Raw genomic sequence first — 18,423 nt, 5'->3', positions numbered from 1 at the left:
ACTAGCAGTTAATATTGGAGTCTAAGAAATTATCATCATGTGGTTATCAAATGTAACCCTAAGACACTTGCCAGTGGGAAACATTAAGATTCTTCCTAAGACTCAGAAGATATTCCCTGAACTTCTACATTGCTTTGATTATTATGACTTCTGCAGTTTAGATATAGTATTTTAGCATTTGTCATCTTCCCTTTTTTTGGGGGGGGGGGATCAGTTGCTTAATTATGTTTTTTATAACTATGGTGCTGTCTCAGAGTTCCAAAATGCTCATAACACATGTTCCACCATCTTGGTAGGATAAAGGATACACAATAGGTTTTGTTTTAGGTTTTGTTTTACAGTACCATTAGAATGAGTATAGTAACCTTTAAAAATGAAAGTGCTTGCTTGATACAGTGACTTCATTTTTTCCCTGAATTGAAACTTAATCTTAAACATTTAAGGAGACTAAGTGAGAAGTCCATTGTAGTGGACAGAGATACTGATACAGAATGTACTTAGAGTGATAACTTCAAAATGGTCTAGAAATTACTTATTCCTTAATTAGTCCAGAAGGCAAACGGCTCATGTGTGATTCATAGAATATGGAAGATAACTGCTAGTTTGTCAATTTTGGCCTCCATTTTGCTTTGAGCGTAAACCCCTCCCCGCCATGCAAACTGTTTGATAGTTTCCTTTTTCATACATCGAAGACAGACTGCCTGGCTTGTTTTCAAAATCCTTTTGGATATCATCCATACTAACAGGTGGCACAGCTGTGGATTAGCTGACGTTATGAAAATAATTCATGTTTTCCCATGTGTTCTCTATTCAAGTTGTGACCATTGTCTTGGATAGTCTTAATCTGAAAGAAATCTCCTTTGCTCTGTGAAAATAAAAGGGGGAGAAAAACACAAAAAAATGCAAGATAACTGACTTGTTTCTTTCAAATTGTGAGTGGGGAATTTAACTTTTTAGTTCTAGGTAAAAGTCAGGAGCTAACTGGGATGTGTTGTAGAGTGCAGTGGGGAATTAAGTTACAATATGAGCAAATCTAAGGTCAGAGGGAAAAGGGAAGAGATGACTCTTAGCTTTTAAATGATGTGTGTTCCTCAAGTATTAAGGTAAATCAACATGTCAGAATATTACTGCTGTGCACAACAGAATAATTTCCAAAAGAAAGACATTTTGGCACATAGTTTAAGTCAATTAATGTTTTTGGACCTAAATTTCTATCATATGAGAAATAATCTTTCATTATACCTACCTCTACAAAAGAGAGCAATTTGATAGACTCTTTCTCTGAGAATGATGCTAGAAACCTAAAACACACATTTTCTCCTATATGGAGCATGCATGCTTTTTATTTATTCTCAAGTAAAAGTGAGTGAGTTGAAAAATTTTGCTAATTATCATTTTCCACTCTAATAATAGAAATTTCAACATTTTGGCAAATGCTTTCTCTTTCTTTTAATGCAGTTTACTTCTTCTATTAGAAAGGTTCTTTGAATGATAAATTAGATATTTTTCAAATAATATAACATTTTCTTTATAATGACTTATATTCCTTTCTGGTTATTTGATGAGAAGAAGTTCTAGTAAATAAATCAAATAAAGAAATAATACATGGCCAAATCCCTTTCCCCAAAACTGAGCCTTTTTTTTTTTTTTTTAGTTTTTGAGATGCCTCTCCACATTTCCTACATTACTATGTATTTTCATTTATTTATTTATTTAATTTATTTTTTAAAAGATTTTGTTTATTTGTCAGAATGAGAGAGAGATTGAGAGCGAGCACAGGCAGAGGGAGTAGCAGGCAGAGGCAGAGGGAGAAGCAGGCTCCCTGCTGAGCAAGGAGCCCATGTGGGACTCAATCCCAGGACTCTTGGATCATGACCTGAGCTGAAGGCAGATGCTCAACCAACTGAGCCACCCAGGTGCCCCAATATTTTCATTTTTAATAGGCTATATACCAATTCAATTTTGCACTTCCAGTTAGTGATTGAGCATCTGAAACATAGCTAACAGCCTTTATTAACAAAAATATATATTTTAAAGATTTATTTATTTGACAGAGAGAGAGAGATCATAGGAAGGCAGAGAGGCAGGCAGAGAGAGGGGGGAAGCAGTCTCCCCGCTGAGCAGAGAGCCCGATGCGGGGCTCGATCCCAGGACCCTGAGACCATGATCTGAGCTGAAGGCAGAGGCTTCACCCCCTGAGCCACCCAGGCGCCTCAGCTTGGAGAAGTTCTGATGCTCTTCAGTAGAGCCCATACCTAACCAAACCCAGATTCATTTAATGGTTTGCTTATACTTCAGAGATTCCAAAGTATAGATTTTCATCAAATTTTTAAAAAATCTTATCTTTTTGTGGTAAAAGTTGACTGTGAATGCTACTTAGAGAATAACTCGAAATTCAAAACATTTTAAATTTCTTTAGTCAACCATCCACAATAGAAAATTATAATTAAATTGTGAGATCTAGAACTCAGATTCTCTCCATAAACCTCAGACATGCAGAAAAGCAAGCAGGTTTTGTAGGTCAGCTATCATACTGATTGGCCAGCTAACTCTCGGTTTCCCAGATCAGATGACTTGCTACAGCTCTGACTCTTTCTTCCGACTGAATCTCACTTTCTCTGTAATTTAATCTGTATTAGTCAGTCCTGGCTTTTTGGGAGTGGGTTTTTTGAGAAGTATGGGAAAACCCATATTTTGGGGGGGATTAATTTCCTCTACCATTATCTTTGGGTTTGGTGGTTTTAATGTGAGTTTTAGATGAAAATGACTTGGTGGATAGGCCTCTCATCGTATTTGCAGCATTGTAAGAGTCTGCTAAATTTAGATCTCTCTCCATATCTCCTTTCCTGTGTTCCATAACACATGGTGACCAATTAAAACATAACTGAGCAAACTTCCTTGAGGCACACAGTTTCAAAAATTAAAGGATGCTAAAGGGTTAACCACTTTTTTGAATTGTTGGAACAATTATTTCCTTAAAGTTTGTTTAGCATTTAATGAAGGGCTTCTCTTATCATTTATTTTGCAAAGTACAAATTCCTTAAGGGAATGGATTTTAGCTTTTGCTCTTGATCCCAACCTGTAGGGTGCTCTGAATACAGCCCCATTCATACAAGGTGATGATGGTGGTGGTGATGGTAGTGGTCTTAGTGGTCCTGGTGATGGTGATGGAGACTAGAAGAGGAAAAGAAAGTATAGAGAGGGAAGAAAGATGCGGAAGAGGAGGAAGAAGAAAAAGATGATGTCAACTATTCAGTCTAAAGGAAGGAGGAATCCTTCTCTAAACAAGAACAGATCTCACTGCATTTCAGTCCTTTTCTAAACAAGAACAGATCTAAACCTAGCTTGGAAAAATGCTGTCACGACTCCATTTTGTGTCCTTAGATTTGAATTAAAAGAAGTCTTTGATTCTTTGAGCTAAAATAGTTTGCTAGCAGCTTTCATGAAAATGAATAGATATTCAATTTTATTATTAAAGAGCCTACATAGATATTGCATTACAGTTCCAGCAATTAAGTGAAATACATTGAACCCTCAAGTTCAGCAGATGGTTCCTGAACCTGGGAGGTTAGTCTCAGAACATTTTATAAGATGCGAATAAAGAAAATAATATAGCATAGTGGTGTATGAACTTGCTGACCCTAGGCTTACCATGTTCATTAGTAAGTGTTGGTCGAAGAAAACAAAATTACTGAAGAAATACCAGTTTGAAATCATAAAGGACAATTTAGTAAGATAAGGTCTTTCTAAAGCTCTATCCAGTTAGTTCATTTTCAGGATCATAAATTTAAAAGCTAGCCTGTCAATGATTAACAATTCCTTTGCCATCTTTTGTGCTTTCGGTTTTCATATTTTTATCAGTATGCAACCTTGAACGGTTGCCTGAGAGCGTGGTTGTGACCCAGGCATAGTCTGAAAGCTCTAATCAACGGTATGTGCGGAGATTTCACGCAGTATTTGAAGGATCATCTCTTCCTCCCTGCAGTTCTAGTGTACGAGTATTTTGGCATACTAACCTCTAATTTATGCTTTGGGATAAACATGTGATATCTTTGTTGGGCAAAATTGAGAGTGAGTCCCTCCTGAACATGTAGAATTTTGTAGTGTTTTATATGCCAGGTATATATAGTCAGGCCATAAAGTATAATCTTGAGAAAAGACTGTTTTTTTTATATATTTATAAATATGTGAATTTAATCATCCAAGAGGTGGTGAACACTTCCTTCTGGGCTTGATCTCTACAACATGAAAGACTTGGGAGTTGCTCATAAATGAGATAGATGGTTCCCTCATAATGATGTATGGTTGTATCATCTGTATCAAGGGGTGCTGCCATTTTTACATGATTATTAAATAGGTTTTACTCATTGTTTCGGGCAAGCTGGAGAGGAGAGTTTGTACACACTCCCAGATCTGTCATCATCATGATATCTGGCCTCTGCTCTAGTGCTTGATGCTCTTTCAAATTCTGCAGTGGTGCAAAAGCAACACCGTTATTACCTACTGGTGTTGAGGTCTCTTCAGGCAGCTGGATTCCACATGCCTCTCTCCCACCACGCACTGCATAATTTTTAGAAATATTAAAAATACGAAGTCTGTATTTAAATCTAATATCCTCTGCTTAATAAGAAAAATCGATTTCGCTACCAGTCCATTCCATCTGTATCAGATTCTCAGCGCATCTCCTCCTGTTTTGTTTTGTTTTTTAAAGATTTTATTCATTTATTTGACAGAGAGAGATCACAAGTAGGCTTAGAGACAGGCAGACAGAGAGGGGGAAGCAGGCTCTCCGCCGAGCAGAGAGCCCAATGTGGGCTTCGATCCCAGGACCCTGAGATCATGACCTGAGCAGAAGGCAGAGGCTTAACCCACTGAACCACCCAGGTGCCCTCTCCTCCTGTTTTTGACATAACCTCTTTGCTTCAGCCTTACGTATTCAAAGACATTTATCTTTAAATGTATTGGGTAAGTTGTGGCTTTACTTAACTATATCGTAGATGTATTAGGTTGACCCATGCCACATTGCTAATCTTAGACAATTTTCAGCTGCAAAAAAGTGGTATTTCAATATAGCTATACTGTTAGTGTCTGCATTTATGAAACTTTTTAAATATGTTCATCATTTCTCTTTAGAAAATAGAAAATAATACATGATGGGGTATAATTAAGATTTGCATATTATATTTACATGGAGTATGGAAAGCTCATCAAACTTTCTATAAATTCTTTGTGAGCTCATTAACTTGCTGTGTCCCTTTTAACAAAAATTGGCAAAATGTTTGGAGATGTTATTGTTTGGTGCGTTCATGTATGATGGTACAAGCTAGCATTTTTCTCATTTTTGAGGTCATGTGACCTCAACGTTTGTTATTTTAGGGACTTCTTAAACATAGTGCTAAATTAAGATGTATGGTTTATTTTGTCTGTCTCAGAGAAGACAGCATGTCCTTTCATCTAGAGAGTGAAATATCTGCTTTGTTTTTCCCAGGATAAAATAACACCCCCAAAATTATTTTTTATCTATATTCCATCATTCAATGGAATCTCATCTCCCACAAGCTGAGAATGCAGTTCTGCCATGGGTGGTTCTTATTTATATCATCTAAGATAAGTTTACAAGGCTGTTTGTGATCCTTGAGGGACAAAAAATTACATACCATTTTAATAAGGAATGTAAGGCAGACATTAACTTAAACTATTACCTTTTTGGTTATTTTCATGTTTTATTGTACAAGAAAGAGAAGCCTTCAATGAAAGGGTCTTATCATCTATGTTTTAGAAATACTATGAAGCCATCATTTAGGCTTTGGAGTAGACAATAATTAAGGACAGCACTGAAGAACACTGAAATGCCCATTACTTAATGTAGATATATATAATTTTCCTTGTAAATTTTTTATATGTGGATATGAGGGAAAAAAATGGGAATGGATAGGAAAGAATGAACTATACCTGATCTTGCTATAGAATGGACTGACTTGTTTTACTTTTTTTATTTTTTATTTTTTTTTAATTTTTGGACTAGATTGTTTGATCAGTTTTGTCCCAGAGGGTGGAGAGTCCCACCCCTAATTTAGATGATTTCCATTCAGTACAATTGATATAACACTAATACTACCAAAAAAAAAAATTGACTTACATACATTTGGTTAGCATACATTGATTAACTGAAGCAGTTTATTTCTCCAGCAAGACTTTGGGTTAGCTTTGGTACATGTGTAATTTTATTTTTGTTGCATTTTATATATTCTGTTTAGCTATTTATGTTCCATTTTGTCAAGTCTCAAGAAGATTCCTTTTCAATTTCTGTGACAATGTTTAATCATCTACCACAAATTACAGTTCTTGGGATCATTTGATCTTAACCACATGTAAATTTTTTGTAATTGTATTCTTAGGGTCATCTTATTTGAAACAAAAAATTTTCATATTTCTTTTAAATTCATTATTAAAAATCCATGCTGCTTAAGAAACCATAATAAGATGAATGAAAAAAAGAACTAAATCTGAAAAATACCTGAATCATGTTCTTATCAAAAGTGTTCTGCTTATACGTTTTGACTAAGGGAATTTTGTTTGTTTTTGGAAAATATGTCCTGTTTCTAGGGTGACAAGGAGAAGTCTTTCAGAGGTATCTATTGGACCTCAGCCCTCTCCCTCACTACAATATTAAAATTTTTACTTTTGTATGTAAAAGTATCAATATCTCTCTTCCCTGTATGTTTTTACTTTGTGGCACTCAGATCAGTCTTTTTTTTTTTTCCTTTTTTAAAGATTTTATTTATCTATCTGGCAGAGAGAGTGTACAGGTAGTGGGTACAACAAGCAGAGGGGGAAGCAGCCATCCCTGAGCAGGGAGCCCGATGTGGGACTCCATCCTAGGACCGTGAGATCATGACCTGAGCCGAAGATAGCCGCTTAACCCACTGAGCCACTCAGGCGCCCCCGATCAGTCTTCTTTTTTTTTTTTTAAGATTATATTTATTTATTTGACAGAGAGAGTTCACAAGTTGGTGGAGAGGCAGGCAGAGAGAGAAAGAGGAGGAAGTAGGCTCCCTGCTGAGAAGAGACCGATCAGTCTTTTTTATAAGTTGAGGTTCCAAAGCTGTTTTCAGTTGATTCTTAGCTTCATGGCAACGTCTAGTGGTTTATGGGGTGAGAGGGAGCAGGAAAGACCATCAGCTTAAGGAAAAGGTCATTGAATGATGCTGCGCAGAAATGGCACTGGCTCACAGTCAGAAACCACAAAAATGGATATATGTTTTGGCCAAAACAGAAATGACTTTTATTTCAAAAGAGGGTCGATGGCTAGAAGAGTCTAGAAGGGAGAAGGGCTGAAGCCCAGTGAGATAGCTGAGGAGAGAAAAGCCTGGGCTCACCCTGAGGTACTGAGGGGCAGGAAACCAGACAGAGCTAGAATGCGGGGCTGGGAAGGAAAAATGTTCCCCATTTTGCAAAATGAAAAAAAAAGAAAAAGGAAAAAAGAAAGGAGATGTTATTACGTATCAGGCCACTGAAATCTTTGAACTCTCTGCTGATAACTAGCCTCTGGCAAGGATTTCCAATTTCCTTCGTTTTCTTTTATGTGAAATTCAGCTGAGGATTTGCCAGACAAAAATTGAATACCTCTTTTGGAGCCGTGTAAAAAAATGCATTTTATATTTCCCTTGGTAAAATTACTTTCCTGAGGAAATTCATTATTTTCTAAGGAGAAAATGTAGGCCACAAAGAGGAAGGGGAAAAAAAAAAAAAAAAAAAAAACCCTTACATTTCAACTCTGTGCTACATTTGCTCTGTTAAGGAATGGACTCCAGTTTAAGAGCTTAATAGAAATGACACATTAGAGAAGAGTGGCAAAAATTCAAACCTATCTGTGTCAGTAAAAGAGTTAAGCTGCCTCCACACCCCACCCACCAACACCCACGGTTGAGTTTGAACAACCGAGTTCCCCCAAAAGTTATTAAATAGTAAACCAACTACCTTTGTGAGAGGTGAGGTGATGACTTTGGCTGAAATTGTTGAAAATAAATAACTTAGAAGAATGATTATTAGCTGCACTTTGCATTGGACATGCTGCTTTGGTGCTTTTGGGGTTTCTGTATTGTCTTAAGTTATACAAGTTGTGGTAGTACCCTAGTCTAATAGAGAAGTTTTCCAACTCGTGTTTGCTTGAATAGCACCTGTTTTAGGTGTGTTGAAACGTAGATTTCTGTCCCTCCCTCTGCTTCTGATCTCAGTTTCTGATTCAGTAAGTCTGGTGTGGGGCCCAAGAATCTGCGTTTCAAACACTTTCCCAAGTTTACTGTAGCTGCCAATCCTGGAACCACAGATAGAGAACCACTGGTCTAGTAGATCATTGCCACTGTGTAACACTCATGGTGAATTTCCCAACTGAGATTTACAATTTATATATCAAAATATGGATATTATGGATTTGAAATCCCAAAGCCTGAGAGGAAAACATAGTCAGAGATGGCAGTCATTTAAAATGAGAACTTTCTGGATAATAACCCCCCAATTTTGCTTTTGAAAATCAAAAGGATTTTTGAAATCTATGATCATGTGCATAAGCTCTTGATTACTTCAAAAAGTGATGTGAAATGTGGAATGAGACACAGCCTTCCATCTGGATGATTCAGTAGATCTGGGAGGAAATTATAATCATGGGATGAAGGGGGAAATTGACTGCGATAGGAAACTTAGAGTTACTGAAAATGCTAACGCATGAAACAATGAAACCGTTCTCATGTATTCAGTGTACATGGGAGCTCAGTTGCTTAGGGGGAGGGTCTAAACATCGATTCTTTGTCACCCCTGGACTGTCTTGAACTGTTGCTGCTATTAATACCAAAGTTAGTCTCACTAGCTATTTAACAAACATCATAAATAAATTTTATGTCAGAGGTCATGAAAGATCCAATAAAGGCCATCTCTAAACATAGCGAAATGGTTATAAATCTTGTAACTAGGGTGACAAGGCATTTTTAATTCACAAATTAAATTAAATGAATATTAAAATGTTACTGTTGAGATCTAAGTTATTACCATGTGTTATACAGTTATCTGGTTTTTTGCATTCCTCTGTTCAAATATACATATATTTTCTAGAAGAAATAAACTGAACATTTTTCACACATTGGAATGGAATATGATGCCAGGCTAGTTAATTTTTCTAGAGAAGAGAACTCTTAATAATCTGAGGTAATTATTTTACTGTGAAAAAAATGAAGACACAGGCCTAACACATACAAAACACAGCTCAGGACTTCATAGGAATTGGTGAAATTATTGTTTTGGATTAGGACGACTTTCAAAGTGAGTTCAGTATGTACTGGGGAAGGAAATGCTTGTGGGAACTTATTACATAGTTCATTAGCTCAAAAGTAAACAAGCAAACAGTTTGCATCAAGACTATGCCTTCCATTTAGTACTGCCCCCAAGAATTACACCTCGTTACCTACTGCAGGATTCCCAGATGTGAATGTCACAGCGGAATTATGATCTGTTTCTGGTAAACACAATGTAAAAGGTTTGTGAATGTAATAGAATGGCAAATGGCTTATATTCTAACTTCTACATAGTCACAGTGAAAATCACCAACTGCCAGAGGGAAGGTAGTAGAAACAACCAGAACCTTCAACTATGGCTTCCAGTCCCAACTCTGTCACATGCTGGCCATGTTTCTTGTTCACACAACTAAATTCTGATCAACAGACTTAATTATATCATCTATAAAATAAGAAGAATAATGTCTATGTGTTGGGGTTGATATGTTATTAAAGGGATAATTTTATAAATTATCTACATGATTGGCACGGCTTGGTAAATTGTAGACAATCAGTGGGTTTTTATTAATCTTTTAGAATATGTTATTTTTTCATTTATTATGTTATATTGCCTCCCTGTCCATGCTAAAATCCGTCTCAGATCTGCAAGTTTTTGTGATTACACTTAGATAATTACACTTATATATTACACTTAGATAATTTAGAATGACTGTGTGCCAGCCACTCTTCTAAGTGCCGCTGAACAAGGCAGACTAAACAATGGATCTTTTGATGTGAAAGTGAAGATAGATTGCAACCTATACAACATCCAGATGTAAATAAATAGATAAGTAAGAAGCTATCAATGATATGCTTACGAGAAAATCAGAGTAATCTGTTAGGAAGTGGCTGGATTGCAACCAAGCTGTTGACTATGGCCATGGTCTCATCTGGAGGCTCCGGCATGGGAGTGGGTCAGCTCAGCTGCTTAGTCACATGTCACCTGTGGACAGGCTGCAAGTTTTTAAACATGGGCCTCACCACAAGGCTGCCTCATGATACAGTAGCTGGCTTCTCCTGGATAGAAGAGACATTGGAAGAGAACATGCAAGATGAAAGCCACAGTGCTTTTGTAATGTAGCTTGGAAACAACATTCCAGCATTCTGACATAGTCTGTACATTAGAAGCAAATCAATAAAGGTAGCCCTTATTCAAGTGGAAGAGATTGGGAAAAGCTTGAATGCCATAGGCAGGGGTCACCAAGGACCATCTCAGAGGCTGTATGCCACAGATACCCATAAGTGCCTTAAAAGCAACATGTCCAGAATGGAATTTATCCATTTACAGCAGAATCCTCTCTCCATACTTTGTTCTCAACTTTTGTCATTTCTGTCACCATTTATATATGCTGTCTGCAAACCTGAAAGTCCGGGTGGTCACTATTAATACCTTCCACATTCTCATCTACATCCGATTGGTCATGATTCGCTTGTCCTTCAGGAATGTCTCTTAATGCTGGCTTCCCCTCTTCATGTTCAGTTGCAGCCTTAAGACTCTTGATTAATTCTTGCCATAAGCTATTGTGAGCAATTTGATTGAAAAACGTGCTTCCCATAAAGATGTTGATATATGAAAATGTTTTGAAAGGTGTTGGGGATGGACAATATTTCAATTTTCAGAAAGATAAAAACCACAAAACATTTGGAAAATAATTTGCTCTTACTATGAAAGCGTGTGTGTGTGAGAGAGAGAGAGAGAGAGAGAGACTAAGAAAAAGACAGAGACAGAGAAATATGAATGGCCCTATTTTGTGGTAAATATTTCTCTTGTGTGTTTTAGACTGGTGCTTCCATTTTACTATTATTATTCTGAGTAGTCTCCATTAGGCAAGAGATCATTGATGCTCTTCTCCCTTACCTAAATTAAGATGATTATAATCAATTCTTGAGTTCAGTTTTAACATGTAAAGCTAGTGTCTCATAAATAAGTCTTCCTTTACATATAAGAACATTTATACAGCATATCCAAGAACTTTGTAAATTCGTAACTGGGAATAATGAAGGGTGTTCCAAATTCTGTGGCTTTCACTGGTTGGCTGGGTGGCATATGGCGAACTACTTAATTTCCATGACCTTCATGTTCCTATTTGCAATGTTAAGAAAATGCCCTAGAGTTCCTTTTCTATGTTTCTATTAATTTCAGACATGTTTTTTGAACCCAATATTTTCAAAGGTAATGTAAGAACATTATTACATTCTTGTTATCTTACTAGAATATCTTTTCTATTCATTCATTTCATTTATATGTAGTTTTTTTTTCCATAAAATAACCTTACCTGTCATCCGATGTTATTTACAAAATAAAGTCATCTGAGCCTCAATATTCTGTTGGCCAGCAAATAGAGATTATACATGGAATGATTATATTGAAATGGAATCTCTAATCCAAAAACACATGAAATATCTACCAGAAAATAAAAATAGAAACATTCATATTTTATTCATTCTCTGTCTCTCTCCCTCAGACATGCATGTGTGTGTTCACACACACACACAACAAAAGCAAATTATTATAAATATAAAAGAAATGGTCAAGTGAGAGTAAAGTGTTTTTATGTTATATATCTACAGAATTAGTCCACACATTCCTTTCACTGCAGTGCTGGGATTTATGCTGCCCTTGTTTTTCTTTATAAGAAGGAACAATCTCTTTTTTTCAATTAAGAGGTGACTTCATCATGTCACAAAATCGTCCAACCCATAGCTTTTGTTGTTCTTGCTTTTGAACAAAATAAAGACTTCCTTAAACGGTGGTTAACAGGATTATAATAAGTTTAACCTGTGCCTTCATAAACTTCTATTATATTGTATAGAATTGAGATAATTTCTCTATTTGGTAATTTCCAGTTTGGAGAATATGGGCCTTTATACCATACATAAGTAAATGCCCCAGTGGCATTTGCTTTTGTAGTAAAAGTGAAGCTAAATACTTCATAAAATAAAGTCATAAGGGCAATAACCAAGGCAAAAGATTACAAGCACCATACTTATAGTATGATAAGTGATAATTACAGCATTCTGATCATTTAAAAAGTTGATGGGACTTTTAACGCTTGCAAACATCTATATAGTGCACTTTCAGAAAATAAATCTCATTAATGTATCAGTCCCGTTATTTTGCTGGTGAATTTGTTGACAGATAGTAATTGGGTCACAGTATTGAAATGCCCCGTGTAAGCTCAGAATTCTCTGTGTAGGTTGGCATGACAACCATAGTGGTCGATTAAACACGCTCAGAAATTGAGAAACTGTGCTTCTCAGAAGACGGTAACTAGATGAGGAGTAGAAAACTGTCCAGAGAATGGCAAAATGGACAGAAATTTCTAAGAATTGCTTTGAATGTGCCATTCTGTATTGATTTATGTCGTATTAATAGGATAAACATAATACATACAAAGACCTAGATGTTTAAAAATCACTTAGATGATTGCCAAATATATCATTGATTTTGCATGGATTTTAAAAAGAATAGGTTGGGATATCCCTAAAATATTAAGTACTCTTTCAGAGAAAATGCGAATATTACTCAGAACAAATGGAATTGCTATAAATGGTAATTTCTATTCAACTCTTTCCCTTTTAAGCCCTTCCGTGAAGCACATGGCAGATGACATACGCAGGTGGCAGAGATTGGCATCCTGGCACAGAGACGCTGCCTTTGCTGGCCAGCACTGCCATGGATTTATGGACGGGAAAGACGGTGAAAGGATAAGTCGTTAGCAAGACAGGCAGAGTTGGAGCAAGACTGATGGCATGGCTCACTAACAATCAGCCTAAGACAAAATTTGTAGGTAACAAATAGAAGCACGTCTTTATAATCATAGAACACTTCCTATTTTTTGCCATTCATTTCTTTTTTTATGACCATTACCTCAGATAACTCTTGGAGTCGGAGGAGAAGGCACAAGATAAAATGGACATAACAGATTTACTGTATCCATAACTCAGATTAGGTGCCAAGACAATCAATCTGTGAAGTCAATGAAGGTGATATATTTTAATTTGATTCTTCTTTATTAGTATGCCTGTAAGGAAATTCAAATATGGATGTTTTGATTAGGCAGTGAACAGAATATAAATATCAACTATAAAATACATAATTTTTCCTAGGCTGTTATCATTTCAAAAGTCTCCTATTGAAAGGAATTTTAAAAATCAGGATCCCTTTTAACATTTTTGAGAGGAGGAGATATTACAGATCATCTTCATTCTACAAAAGGAAATTAACTGTGTAGGATTAAGGAGCTAATTAGTGACAGAACTAAGCCTAAAACCCTGCTGGCCTCATTCAAATGCAGGCTCTTTTTATAGCACTGTGGTGCCTTCTAATCCCGCTACCATCCATACTGTGGTCAAACATGATAATGCCCTAGTTCCATGAGCTGTCCATTTAGTGCCAATGAAACCAATACTGTTGGCCTGATGAATTTTATTTCGATAGTCCTCATTTTCTTTCTTTGTCAGAGTTCCTTATCTGAAGCTATGGGCTCTAATTAATTACTTTGTGTGTTAGTTTTCATTTATGTTTAATTTTGAATAGCCGTATTAATATTTTCTTTACATCTACAGGTCTGATTTGTTCATCAAGAATGATCAAAGGATGGGTAGGGTTAGGTATTTCCTCATCATTGGTTGGCATTTAAAAATCAACCCCGAGAAAACAAAATCAACCTTGGAAATTACCCTGTAATGTTAAAGATAGACATTTCTGTAACATTCTTATTTCTGCCTATGCCAGTAATTAACAGTAATAAAATCTGGCTTCAGTTTGTTTTAGAATTGTTTCCCTCATTAAATTTCTGGTTTGGGGGGCAATGGTTTTGTCTTTCTTATATTATCCTCCTAACGTTTTGGTTGAAGCTTTACAAGTATTGGGACTCAAAAATGTTACATTTAAAAAATCAGTGTGCTGCATGTTTTTATTTTATGTTTGTTATTTCTGTTAATGGCTGTGAACTGAATATATCTTACCAATTTGAAGACAATTCTTTGAGGAAAAAACCATGTTTTCCTTGATATCCAGATTGAAAACACCGCTCTCCTGCCCTCTCTTTGTTTTTTTTCTGACATGTCAGTAAAGCATCTTTGTTTTCATTCTTTAGTTCTTCTTTTCAGTCTGTCCTCAGACCTTTGTCATTTTCCTTTCTTTTCCAAGTCTCTTCTCTGTCTTGTCCTTCCCTGTTCAGATCCAGCCCTACTCTCCTAGTCTTCAGTGGCTCCGTTAGATTAACAGACATTAGTGAAAATCCATAAAAGGAGAAAAGAGTAGGGGGAGTAGCAGGGTGGGCCGGAGGAGAGATGTGCTAGAAAGTAAAAGCTGAAATGAAAAATGGGAAGAGTGTAAATAGAAAAAAAAAAAAAATAGGGCAAAAGGGGTAGAGCAATGGACAGGAATGCAGTTTTTGTTGGTTAACACTTCACAGCATATATCTATAAAAGTATTTTTTTCATTCTTTAGTGGATTCTTTCATTCCTTCATTCATCACTTCATAAATACACAATAGGAACCCACTTTGTGCCAGCCGTAGATGAACTGCTCAGGACGTAGCAGTTACAGACACACACAAAAGCACAAAGTCCTAGCCTTCCTGGAGCCTGTATTCTAGTAGATAAAAACTTAATTTAAAAATGGTGCTTTGTATGGCTTGTGAATATCCTTATTTCAGAAGTAAAAGCAAAAAGAAAAGATTTTTCAGAGAATTATGTCTTGCGTAGATTAAATTTGAGGATGAAGAGCGTTGTTCAGTAGGCAGTTTGATGCATGGATTCAAGATTGAGGAGAGAAATCTGCATTGGAATTTTGCATTTTTAAGTTTTCAGTAATTATGTGATCGTGGATGATATTGGTCTTGAGCAAATGAACCCGAAGGTATTTGTAGACCCGTAAGGGGCCCCGAACAGAGATTGATAGCAAACATTATTGAAGGAAGCTGAATATAAGAAGGAGAATGTTAAGTTGCCAGAAGGGATGTGTTGTGTCCTTGAAGGAAAGCATGAGAGAGATCACAAAGGAAGAAGAGACCAGGGGTATCACACTTCCATGACGACCAGCAAGAGAAAGTCAAGGGTAACTTTGGTGAGGGCGCTGTCAGCTAAACCTTCGAGTGAATCTTTTCTGTGGTATTTCTGTGAGGCCCATCCTACCTTATATTATCACAGTTTTAAGATCTATACTAATACTTGGTATGTCCCATCATGTGAGACGAATATTTTTTTCACATTTTTTCATGTCTTCTGTGGTCTTTGATATGGTAGGGAATTGAATATAGATTTATGTCAAGGGCAAAGAATGAGAGTAGTGGAGAAACAGAAACAAAAGAAAATAGCCCTCCATTCTAGGCCAGTGGGAAGCTGGTAGAAAGAGAGGTCAGTTGTAGGAGGTGCTGAAATCTTTGTGTGGTTGGAAAGGTTAATACACACTTTTCAAGATAAACCAACCACAGATTTTTTTTCTGTCCCTATTTAAAGAGTGAAGCTTAGATTTGTTTCTTGAACACAAAGAAGGAAGATTTTTCTAAGTCTCATGTGTTGTGTGTTTGACCTTATATTCTCTGTCAGAGAAAGCACAGTTGTGGTGAAATTAGTCCAGAGGTTTCCGGCAGGATGGTTTGGAGGATCAGAGTCAGAAGGTTGGTGGTTGTATCAGCTAACCCCAGATAAAGGCTATACATTGAAAGGATTCAATTGATTCAAGGAAATATGGTGACAAAAATAGATGAGAAACATGGTGTCTCCAGGCCAAAAGAAATACTTGCACTTTTATCTGTTAAGTAGTTAGTAACAGCAGCCCAACAGTGCCTGACAGATGTCACTGTGTTTTCTGTTGAAAGTTAAAAATATCTAGCGGTCTCCTGTGAGTTCCCTGCAGCTCTGTGAGGTGACTTGGGTCACATGTTGGAAACCATAGGTTAATGCTGTGTGTTCTCATATCTTCTTCTTTTGGTATCAGAACAAATACTGCTCTCTGTCGTAATTGCTTTGTGATTTTCGGCCCTTTTGCTGGACTGAGTCTACAGACTATACAAGCAGAGGGCCACATCCTTCTTGCCCCTCATTGTATCCCCTGCGCCCAGCATGGTGACTGGTTTGTGGCAGGGGTCCATAACAAGTTGTTGATTTCATCCAAACTGTGAGTAGGTTAATCTCGTTAGTGTTTATATAAAATGCTAATTTATCTGTGTGTATTTTTGAAGCCATAAATAAATTTCTGGCAGTTTTTTTTTTATTGGATTCATTGTTAACGGTTTCTGTGAGATCTGTTGACAATGTATGAGTAGAATGAATGCAGGTGCCAAAAAGGATTGTTTTCCTGGGTCTGTGTAAGAGAAGGTGAATTAGATGAATAATCAGTTTGGGTACACTTTTGAGGGAATTGTGGTAGACAGGAGAATAATAACTGTAACAATGGTAAAAATTCACATAATACACTTAACTCATCTTATTCTCCAAACAGCTGTAGGAAGGATGATGCTTAATAAAGAAACCCCAGAGTTAGTGATTGAAAACAACAGTTATTTTTTTTCTCTCACAGTTGTGTGGATTGTCTGGTTCATTCTTCTCCTCCATGTGGCACTGGCTACCAGATACTGGGACACCTGCAGTCATCTAGGGTCTCGATTGGGCTGAAATGTCCAAGAGGACTCAGTTGATGCTGGCTGTTGGCTGACACTCTGTCCACAGAGACTTCTGCACCAGTGCACCTATGTGTGGCCTCTGTGTGTGACTTGGATGTCTCACAGCATGGTGGCTGGGTTCTAAGAGGGAGTCTCGGAAGAGCAAGTGCTCTCAGACACCCAGGCAATAGTCACGAGGTTTGTTGTAACCTAGCCTCAAAAATCTGAGAATTCCTCTTCTGCCATTTGCATTTATAAAGGCAAGTCACCAAAGCTAACCCAGATTCCAGGGGAGGGGGTATTAGAGCCCACTTCTCAGTGAAAGAGGCAGCGTGCATAAGAAGAGAGGAAATGAATTAAAAGTGGCCATCTTTGACTCTCTGTTACACGCAGTTAATATTATTGTTCTTATTTTAGAAATGAGGTCATAGAGTCATGGAGAGGTTGGTGACTTAGTTTCACAGCTGAGAAATGCAGCAGCCAGGACTCAAATTCACAGAATCTGCTCCAGAGTCTGTGCTCTGCATCACAACCTGTACCGCCCCACCTCTGGCAATCCTGTTCACTGTGATGCATGATTACACACACACACATGCACGCACACATACACATGGACACACACACAGACATTCAGTATATGTAGAGCTCATGATGGCAGTAATAATGGCTATAATACTTTGGTTTTGCATCATTTATTGAAGTTCACATTGACTATTTCATATACACATAGAATGAATTTTTCTTCAGTAGTTTAATTTTGAAATAACTTTAAATTTAGAAAAGCATTGCAAGGATAGTACAGAAAGTTCTCGTGTAATGTCACCCAGCTTCCCCTAATTCTTACAGAAACATGGTACATTTATTAAAACTTAGAAATTGACATCAACACACTACAGACTTTTTTGGATTTCTAATGCCGTTTAATGTTCTCAGATCTAACCTAGGACGTGAACTTGCATTCAGTCCTATCTCCCTAGTTTCCTCCCATGTGTGATGGTTTTTCCATCTCTCCTTGTTCTGTGTGATCTTGACATTTTTGAACAGTACTGGTCAAGTGTTTCAAAGAATATCTCTTATTTTGTGTTTGCATGATGTTTTCTCATGGGTGTCATGGGTTTTGGATTTTGAGGGTGAGTACCACAGGGATAATATTAACATTGATTGCTTGGTTCTGGGGCTGTCTACCAAGTTGCTTTCCTGTAAACTTACTGTTCTTCCCTTCTCTACTGTATTCATAAGATGAGGGTCATTAAGTCCCTCCTATACTTTAGGAACTCCACTCATGCTCTGCCCACTGGAGGAAGTGATATTTAAAAATTTGTGAACATGTTAGAATGACCATTCATAAATATTTCAGAGACAGCCTCTGAAGCTATGCAAATATGATGCCACTCATAGAAGGAATTTGAACTTCTCTAGATTAATCCTGATTTTTCTCCTCAGATTTGAACTTGTAGCAATAAAATTTATTTTTATAATTATTT

The 18,423-nt window shown here is 36.9% G+C and overlaps 1 protein-coding gene across 3 annotated transcripts in view; it reads left to right on the top strand.

The window, feature by feature from the left end:
- Window positions 1-18,423, top strand: part of LOC111144585 (glycoprotein M6A) — a 335,282-nt gene that overhangs the window by 189,578 nt on the left and 127,281 nt on the right. Inside the window, exon 1 of one of the 3 annotated variants that reach the window (XM_022498948.1) lies at window positions 13,096-13,113. The exons of the other annotated variants lie outside the window; for them this stretch is intronic. The gene's annotated coding sequence lies outside the window, so the exon portion shown is untranslated. Of the gene's footprint in view, window positions 1-13,095; window positions 13,114-18,423 lie in introns of those variants that run through there. 3 annotated transcript variants of the gene reach the window in all.

Source organism: Enhydra lutris, unplaced genomic scaffold (assembly GCF_002288905.1).
Source record: "Enhydra lutris kenyoni isolate GAN:26980312 unplaced genomic scaffold, ASM228890v2 scaffoldscaffold11, whole genome shotgun sequence".
NCBI classification, from domain to species: Eukaryota; Metazoa; Chordata; class Mammalia; order Carnivora; family Mustelidae; genus Enhydra; species Enhydra lutris.
This window is presented reverse-complemented; position numbering and strand designations above follow the sequence as displayed.